The sequence below is a fragment of the Pinus tabuliformis genome, chromosome X, assembly GCF_031772625.1.
Source record: "Pinus tabuliformis cultivar Carrire ecotype Pingquan chromosome X, CPIR1, whole genome shotgun sequence".
Taxonomy (NCBI): Eukaryota; Viridiplantae; Streptophyta; class Pinopsida; order Pinales; family Pinaceae; genus Pinus; species Pinus tabuliformis.
This window is the reverse complement of record NC_142308.1, coordinates 18,611,830-18,620,893: the sequence shown is the minus strand read 5'-3', so window position 1 is coordinate 18,620,893 and position 9,064 is coordinate 18,611,830.

The window sequence follows — 9,064 nt, the reverse complement described above, 5'->3', positions numbered from 1 at the left end:
ATGATTCTCAAATTCCAGGGAAAAAGATTAAGGTCAGGTTTCCTTGTAAGTTATGCAAAGGGACTCATCATAGTCACCTTTGCCCTCACATGGATGAAGCCTCAAAATTGTTGGAAAAACTTACTGTTTCACAGCAACAACTTCCAACTAATTACCCTAAACTTTCTCCCCATATACCGTCAAGCGATTGATCTAAATCCAAGTACAGTCAATCCCACTCTTCCATTGGAGGGTGAAACATGTATCACTCAAGTTGATGGACTATTTGTTGATCAAGTGGTCGAATGGATTCCATATTCGGTTGATCCCACTCTCCCTTTAGAGAGTGAATTTCATACCGCTCATTTTCTTCATGTTACTTCAGATTCTTCTACACATGGGAGAATTTCATCTGTTTCTTTTGAACCCCATCCAAGTAATGAGGTTATTTCTTTTTATTGGAATAGACTCACAGAACCTTGTCTTCCTTATTCCACCCCTTTCCAAATCATTGTAAAGGCTTATGTTAAGAATGCACATCGCACAAATGTAGATCAAGGTGCTTCTGTCAGTATTTTATCCTCGACTGCTTAGCAAGCTTTGGGTTCCCTCAGCTTGTGCTTGTTACATATAATCTATTAGCTTTTAACAAAACCATTAGTGAACCTTTAGGGATCCTTCCTAAGTTACCTATTACCTTGGAAGGTAAAATTGTCTGTATTGATCTTATGGTAGTCCAAGGTCCCTTAGATTTTAATTTTCTCCTTGGGCAAGACTATGTCTATGCCATGAAAGTTGTTGTATCAACACTCTTTCATGTGATTTCCTTCCCTCACAATGGAAACATTGTGACGGTTGATCAGCTTTCATACGTTGATCTTGCTTCGACTACCAATCATCTGACACCCCTAAATGTTCCTTATATGGAAGTGGTACCTACCTTGCCACAGGTTAATTATGTGGCAACCTATCCCATGTTTTCAGTTACTGATGCAAGCGAGCCTCTCATTGTCTACTCAACTTCTTTTGACTTAGATCTGGTAGTTGACATGGTCAAAACATCAATGGGGGCATTTGAATACGATTTTCTTATCCCTATTGATCCCCTTGACATGTGTTCCTTCCAGAGAATTGTTCTTCCATCTTATGAAGACCTTTTGGAATCCATGATCAATGGGTGTCCCTTGTCATGTATTTCTTCCATATGGAAGCCATGAACAAGGCCCCATGAGGATAGTTCTTTTATTGTGTCAACCTCGTTAAAAAATGAAACAGATCCTTATGAGGATAGTTATTTTCCTATGTCAACCTCGTTAAAAAATGAAATAGGATCTCATGAGGATAGTTCTTTTACTGTGTCAACCTCGTTAAAAATGAAACAGGTTCAATGAGGATAGTTACTTTCCTATGTCAACCTCGTTAAAAACAAAATATGGTCTCATGAGGATGGTTCTTTTACTATGTCAACCTTGTTAAAAAATGAAACAGGGTTTCATGACGATAGCTCTTTTAATGTGTCAACATCATTAAAAAATGAAACAAATCCCTATGAGGGTGCTTCCTTTACTGTGTCAACCTCGTTAAAAATGAAATAGGTTCCCTGAGGATGCTTCTTTTACCCTGTCAACCTCATTAAAAAATGAAACAGGTCTCTTGATGATAGTTCATTTACTGTGTCAACCTCGTTAAAAAATGAAACAGGTCCTTATGAGGATGGTTCTTTTCCTATGTCAACCTATTTAAAAAATGAAATAGGTCTCTTGAGGATAGTTCTTTTACTGTGTCAACCTCATTAAAAAATGAAACAGGTCATATGATCATAGTCCTTTTCCTGTGTCAAGCTCGTTAAAAAATGAAACAAATCCTCCCCTATTACTGTTGAGTCTTTAACTAGATCTCATAAATGTTAAGTCGAGTTTTTCATCTGATCTCGTAAATGAAGTTTGAGGGGCATGTTCCCTTGTAGTCATTATGTTGGGGGCATGCAAACTTATCTCAAGCACAATTTTCTTTGTTTCAAGCTTGTGTAAAAATGAAACCACCCTCAAGCACAATTTTTCTTTGTTTCAAGCTTGTGTAAAAATGAAACTTATCTCGAGTCTGTTTCGATTATTATTTTCAAGACTTGTTAAACTCATGAAAATCCCAAGCTTATTTAGCTATCTTTTCATGCTCGTAAAACACATATGAAAATGTTGAGTTCTTTCTTTCTTTTCATGCTCGTTAATTAGATTGAAATTTAGTAAGATGAGTATATTTTATCACTTTTCGAACTCGTTAAAACTTACAAAAAATTGAAACCATAGAGTCCTCTTTTAAGCCTTTGTTAGACTCTTTAAAAATAAAAATATCATTGAGTACTTGTTTGTTCAAACTCGTAAAAGTAAATGAACAAATGTCCACTCAATATAAGTTTACCCCTTTTACAGACTGAGCCAAGACTTTTAAAAAAAAGGTATAAGTTGGTCAAACATAGTCAATAGAGTTCTCTCTTGTATTATTTTATCCTTTTTCGGACTTGAGAGACTAAACATACAAAAAAATAACATGATGGAATTTACTTATGTTTTTCTTCTGACTCCCTAAAAGTGAAAAACGTCGAGCTTTACTTTATTCGGGCTCGTTAAAATTTTATGGTAAAAGAAATGAATGAGTTTCCTTTTTGTGTCTTTTTAAAGCTCTTAAAGAAAACGACATCGAGTTACTTTTTTACTGGACTCGTAAAAATTAAACATTACAGGACTCGTTAAGCATGATGAGATCGAACCACTCCTTCCTAGGGTTCGTTAAAAATACTAGGATGAACTCATCCAAAGAATGAGCTTACAGGAGAAGCATATCTTATCCTCCTCAAGCTTGTAAAAACTAAAGAGGTACTTGCTAATAATGGTGGGGGGGGAATTGAGAAGAAAAATTCATTTTTTGTATTTCAGGAAGTATGTCACTCTTGAACATGACACTCTATCACATATATATTCGGGTTGGGGAATCCATTTGTATCACAATTAATTGAACCTTATTGAAAATCTTCAGTTGGTTTTGGGAATTATCGTTGAGTCAAATGTTGCCAAGTCATTTTGTCGTGTCGCCAATATGTTCAAGAGAAGTCTAAACCTCAATTCAAATAAACCTTCCAATTTTTAGCCTTTAATCGCGTCGACCATCCCTGAGTCAGTCCTTGCAAACTATTTTCCAAAACTTGACATTGTGTTTCGTGTCGTAGGATTTCCTGTGACAGGTCACTCCCTATTGACTTCATCTCATTATCTAGGAAGTTGATCTAGAAATCTTCGGTGCCTTGAAGCCTACATCCCTTAATGGCAGGTTCCTTGCCTTCGACAACAAATTCTCATCATTGGCCTTCAATCGAACGATTCTATGAGTGTTCAACTTTAGATCATATTTTACACTCTATAGATTGTACTGGGAGTACCTTGAGAGTCATTGTCACTATTGGTGGCTTCTCTCGCACTTATTAATGATTCATATCATTTATCGGTAATCAAGTGGTTTATGCCATGTTCGACTTCAAGACATTTACTCACATGGTTAGATTCGTACTATGGATTGAGAGATGGAGATCAAGACCCTGGATCTAGTTTCATCCATCCAGGTTGTGAGGAGTTTTGTATTCATAACTATACAAAGATTTTTATGTTTGATGGTTGCATCCATCCTATATCTACTTTGACATGATGTATTTTTGTACTGTGCTTTAAGACTTTTATGTTCTGAGTATGGGAATGCCTACCTCAGTGATGATTATTATATTGCATTGTAATCCTTGATTGATTGTTGCAGGTTTCCAACCATGATCTCTGATCCAATCCTTGATATGATAAAGTACTTCAGTCCTCAAACTTTTCTGACTTTGCACTTTAGGGGGCAATCTGTTACACGTCATTTTGTCACATTAGGAAATTGATCATCAAAATTGGATCTCTCACCATCCATCCAAGTGTCATCAAGCACTGTCTTACAAGTCAACAACTTATATACCTTGAATAAAGTGGAATTTCTGGATCTCATGATGCAAACCCCTATTTTTGAGCATCTACACAGTTTTTCTGAACAAAAACCGCACGTGTGCAGTTTCTTCCACTATAAACAGCGCAGAACTACGCTTTGTTTCTAAATATAAACTGCGCAAGTAAATCAATAAAACGTAAAAATAAAAAGTGAGATCTAAAAGCATTGTTGGGTGAATCATTCCCTCATGTTTATTCGAGCATAACCTCATTTTCATAGAACTAAATCCCATTCTTCAAGGAGCCCTCATCCCTTTTTTAGTCGTTCTCATCCTTGGACTAAGAATCTCAAACTACTTCCTTTTGTCCTATTAATCAAGCCATAGGTGGGGGAATTGAGAGAGGTTGTTGAGAGTAAGTTTATGCTGAGGGAATCAAGTTGGAGAGCTTATCATTCTTGAAGAGGATTGAGATCAATGGGAGGAGCTTCATAACATCAAGGCACAGGTTTTGTAGCTCCTTTATGTTTTTGAAATTAATACAAACAAACATTTCTTCTCACTTCATTGTTTAATGGATTAATTGATTAATTTCATGGATGGTTTATGTTATTAATATTTGTCCATTGGAATGATGTTATTTATATTTTTCCATTGGAATGATGTTTGTTACTAGTCTCCTTAAGCACTAATTTGAATTATTGAATCATTTATGTTGCATATGCGTTTGATCCTTTGTTGTTTCCATTTGTGCAAGTCTAGATTCAAGCATGGAGGACCTGCACTAAAGCACAAAGAGGGATCTTCCTCAAGCATGTCGTAATAAGGTAAGAATTTCCATTTCTCACCTTGTTAACTTATGATTCAAGAAAAGCTAGATGCAGAGAAGGAATTAGTTTGATTGTCTGTTTGTTTCTAGTTTCCTTTTAGGATCTAGGGAGATCGCTCTTATCAGCAAGAAGGATTTATTCACCTAACAAGCACTTGATGGAAAGGCATTATCGAGAAAAGGACCCCATTTTCCGTTGATGTCAAAGGGGGAGAAAATGTTGAAAAGGGAAGAGCACTGACGTTAATGACAAAGGGGGAGATTGTTGGATAAAGTTGTCATTGATGTCAATAAGATGGCAACCTAGAAGCATACCATGCCTTAGATGAAACCCTAGTGTAGCCTCATAAAAACCTAGTTGTGTTGAAGAACCCTTGATCATGAATGCATATGAAGCTCTAGCCCTATCTCATGAATATATATTTCTCATGATACCAGCCCTAGATATATAAATACATCGATGAAAATCTAAATGAATTAAGACCTTAGGGAAAAAAATTGTTGTTAGTGTTCAAAGTCATTTTATTGAAGCCCTAACATTGTTGACATGGCAGAGAGAAACAATTATAAAATGACGTACAACCAAACTCGATGAGTATGTCATATTCGTGATAATAAACATGGAAATAAAAACAATTAAAAATATTTAATATATATACACACAGGTTAGCTGAAAATCACAGATCGGCTCCATTGCCAACGGACGGGTCTTTTCGTATGATAAAACAAGTATAAATATAAATCCCCATTTCAGAAAAATCAATTCGGCGAAGCACAGAAAAAAATCCGAATATGTGAGGAATAAAGAAAGGAAGACAACTTGTGAATAATTTTGAAACTCGGCTCTCGGGCCACCTGTAAATCTCAGACCCCTCCATCTTTGTGCCTATGACCTGTGGAAACCTGTGGCTGACAGTACTAGGACCTGCAGAAATATTTGGTTGTTACAGTGCTCGGACTTGTGGACAAGAACGTTGTAAACTCGGACCTGTAATAGTTGTAAGCTCGGTACTGTGAAAAGTAAAGGCACGTGGAAAAAATATCAGATATTTGGTTTTCGTTTGGAGAGATCAGTACCCTCAGAAAAATAAAAGAGTTCTAACATGTAGCGTTGAACTAGCCCAAATTTCAATTTGTAATATATTACTTCAAACCTGTGAATAAAAGAAGACCTTGTTGAAAATCTGAAGAATATTTTGTCTTATAAGGAGTTGAAGTCTCAGACCAGGGCATCCCTCATACTAGGTGTGATCTTAGACTTGTTGAAGCTACAAACCATCTTGAAGAAGTTGCAAACTATCTCCGACTAGTTAAAAGTTGCAGAACATCTCAAAGCTTGTCTCCTTTACATTGTACTTGATTGAAAGCAGTATTCTTTACGAAAATCTTCTTGACGAAAATCTGAAGTATTTAAGGAAAAATTTGGAAGTACAATTTAAGGCTTGGCTTAAGACTTATCTTGGACCAGATATTAGAGCAGCCCCTTGAAGCATTTTAGAGCGGAATCCTTGGAAAGTTGATATATATTTTGAAGTAGATTTGATTTTGTTATTATCTTAAAAGGTTCTTGGGGCAACTTATTGAAGATACTTTGGAACAACTTGTTGTGAAGATCCATTAAAGAATTTTTTGGAGTAGGTTTAGAAATATTTTGGAGTGGCATATTGTGAAGATCCATTAAAGAAAATTTTGGAGCAGGTTAAGAGCAGGAAATCTTGAAACACTTGAAGAATTTTTTGATGCAAACTTTGAAAATCAGATTTTGAGGAATATTGATTGGTTCGGCCTATTAAAGACATCTTGCTAACATCTTGCTAAGGTAAGCATTATTTGAAGATATTTGGAAGACCTAAAATAATATGATCTTGAAGGCGATTTTTTTGACCTTTAAAGCATGATTTAAGCCCTCATGGAGTGACCTAGAAGAAAATTGTTTGGGTATCATGAAAAGTTGTGGAGACACCTTCTGTGTGTCATAAATTTGACATTGGTGAAAGAAGGATTCTTAAAGATTGATTGAGATCAATACTGAAGATTGTCAAGGGTTGTTGCAGACAAGATTGGAAGCCTTGAAGAACCATTCAACCTATATTGGAAAGATGAAGCAAATTGATAGGGTTGGTGCCTTAGAGGCTAGGTGTCCTCAAGAAGATTAGGTTGGAGCTTGTACCAATGAGAGGGTTGGAGCCTCATAGAGACAAGGTTGGCGCCTTGGGAATATTGGGTTGGATCACTAAAGGTTGGAGCCTCGTGAAATATGAGTCGGTGCTTGGAAAAGTACAAGTTGGAGCCTGGTGGATTGGAGATTGGTATCTTCATCTAGGGTTGGAGCCCTACACTATCTTGTACTTGATTTATTGTAAAGAAGAGGATTGAAGTCCTCGTTATTCCTGACTATTAAAAGTATTTATTCTTATTATTCATTTTGTGTTCTAATTATAAGTGGTCTAACTAGTAAAAATAACAATTGAAAAAAAATATTAATTCACCCCCCCTCTCAGTATTTCCAACACAGTAGTCCTATCACTTGGTGATCAACCTTAAATTTTCTCCATAAATTGTTCTTCTCAAATTTGGTCCTTTTAAGGCTAAGAAGAAGAACTAGGGCTTGGAGTGAAATTTTAGGGAGGAGGCTCTTTGGTGGTTTGAGAGCCTAAACATCAAGAGGTAGGTCTTATCTACATGACCTATCATTTTGGTGGGCATCCACTCAAATTTCATCTATAAAATATCTTTCCCTAGGTGTTGTCCTAAGAGGGAAACCCTAGTTTCTTCTCCTTCAACATGAGGAATTTATTAAGGGTTTCATGAGCCCTTTAATAGTTGATTATTATTGCAAGAAACCCTTTCCCTTTAATTTTGACCTTTTGAACACTTGTTTTCACTTAAAATCCTAAAACCCTAGGTCTTGAACCTTATTTTCTAGAGCTTTTCTTTGTGAGTGTTTTGCTTCTTGGAAGTATTGAGCCTCTCTTTTGAATGAACTCTAGATTGATCACTTTGTGCCTTATTCCATGCCTTATTCCTAGCATATCTATTTTAAGTAATCTCGTTCCTACCATGAAGCCTCACATTGATGAAATTTTGTAAAGAGCGGGGGTTTAGTTGAGGTGAGATTGGGCCTCTACCACATTGTTAACACTTTGTCTAGCTTTTTGTCTTGTAGGTTTTCCCTCCTCAAGGCTTGCTAGATTGTGGTATTAGGAATTATGTCTAAAGTTACTCTAAAAAACTACAAAAACACAAAAATATATATATATATATATATAACTGACTATGATTAATGTTTTGATACTTATGATATGAGAAAAAGGGCACAATAAGTTAAATATTATTGAAAGAATGGAAAGTACAAAAATTTCAATCAAACCATTTCTTAAAAATTGTTTGCAATTATATTATATTTATGTGAAATTACAAAAAATAACTCTCACCACATTTAGTGAACAAATCTATATTTATAACATAACGATGGTTTGTCTTCATTGTTGGTAGTTAAGGATTCTTGAGGTGTATCCCCCTATCCTTAAACTAGTTTGTCTTCATTGTCGGATGTTAAGGATTCTTGAGGTGTGAATAAATTATATCAGTATCATATAAATTTGTCGGATGTTAAGGATTCCTGAGGTGTGAATAAATTATATCGGTATCATATAAATAAAATTTAAATTTATAATTATTACCAATCAATTAAATTAAACCAAAAAAATGGAACACGATGCTTATGGAGACTTGAACTCACGAAGTTGGCGACACAAAATGTGTACCATACCACCTGAGCTAAGTTCCTTTAACTCTTTTTATTGAAATTTAAAACTCTATTATGAAAATATGTGTGAGATTCCATTGTACTGGAATTTTTATGTTATGTTAAAATATACCCACAAGGCGTAGAATAGACGATGATGGGGTGTATTTTTAAGTCACTTTGTGATGTGAAGGTCACTCGTTCAAAACTCTATGGGAAAAAATCTAATCATGTTAAGGGTTGGTGTGGCCCAGGCCAAGTGCAATCCCTGAGTGATTTTGACGTCTTAGATTCCCCGGGTCGTGGTTTCTCAAGTCACGGGTCAATCGTGATGTAATATGTGATGAGCTCAAACCACTTGACAAACAAACAAACAAAATGTTATGTAAAAACACAAATTTTAGAGAAAATAATTATTCTTAATAATTGTGCTTCAGCCCAATATGGGGAGATGTTGTAATGTTTAATATTTTGACTTAGTCAAAATAAAACAAAATTGAATTAAATTAAAATTGAAACTAAAATAAATAAAATAGAACAC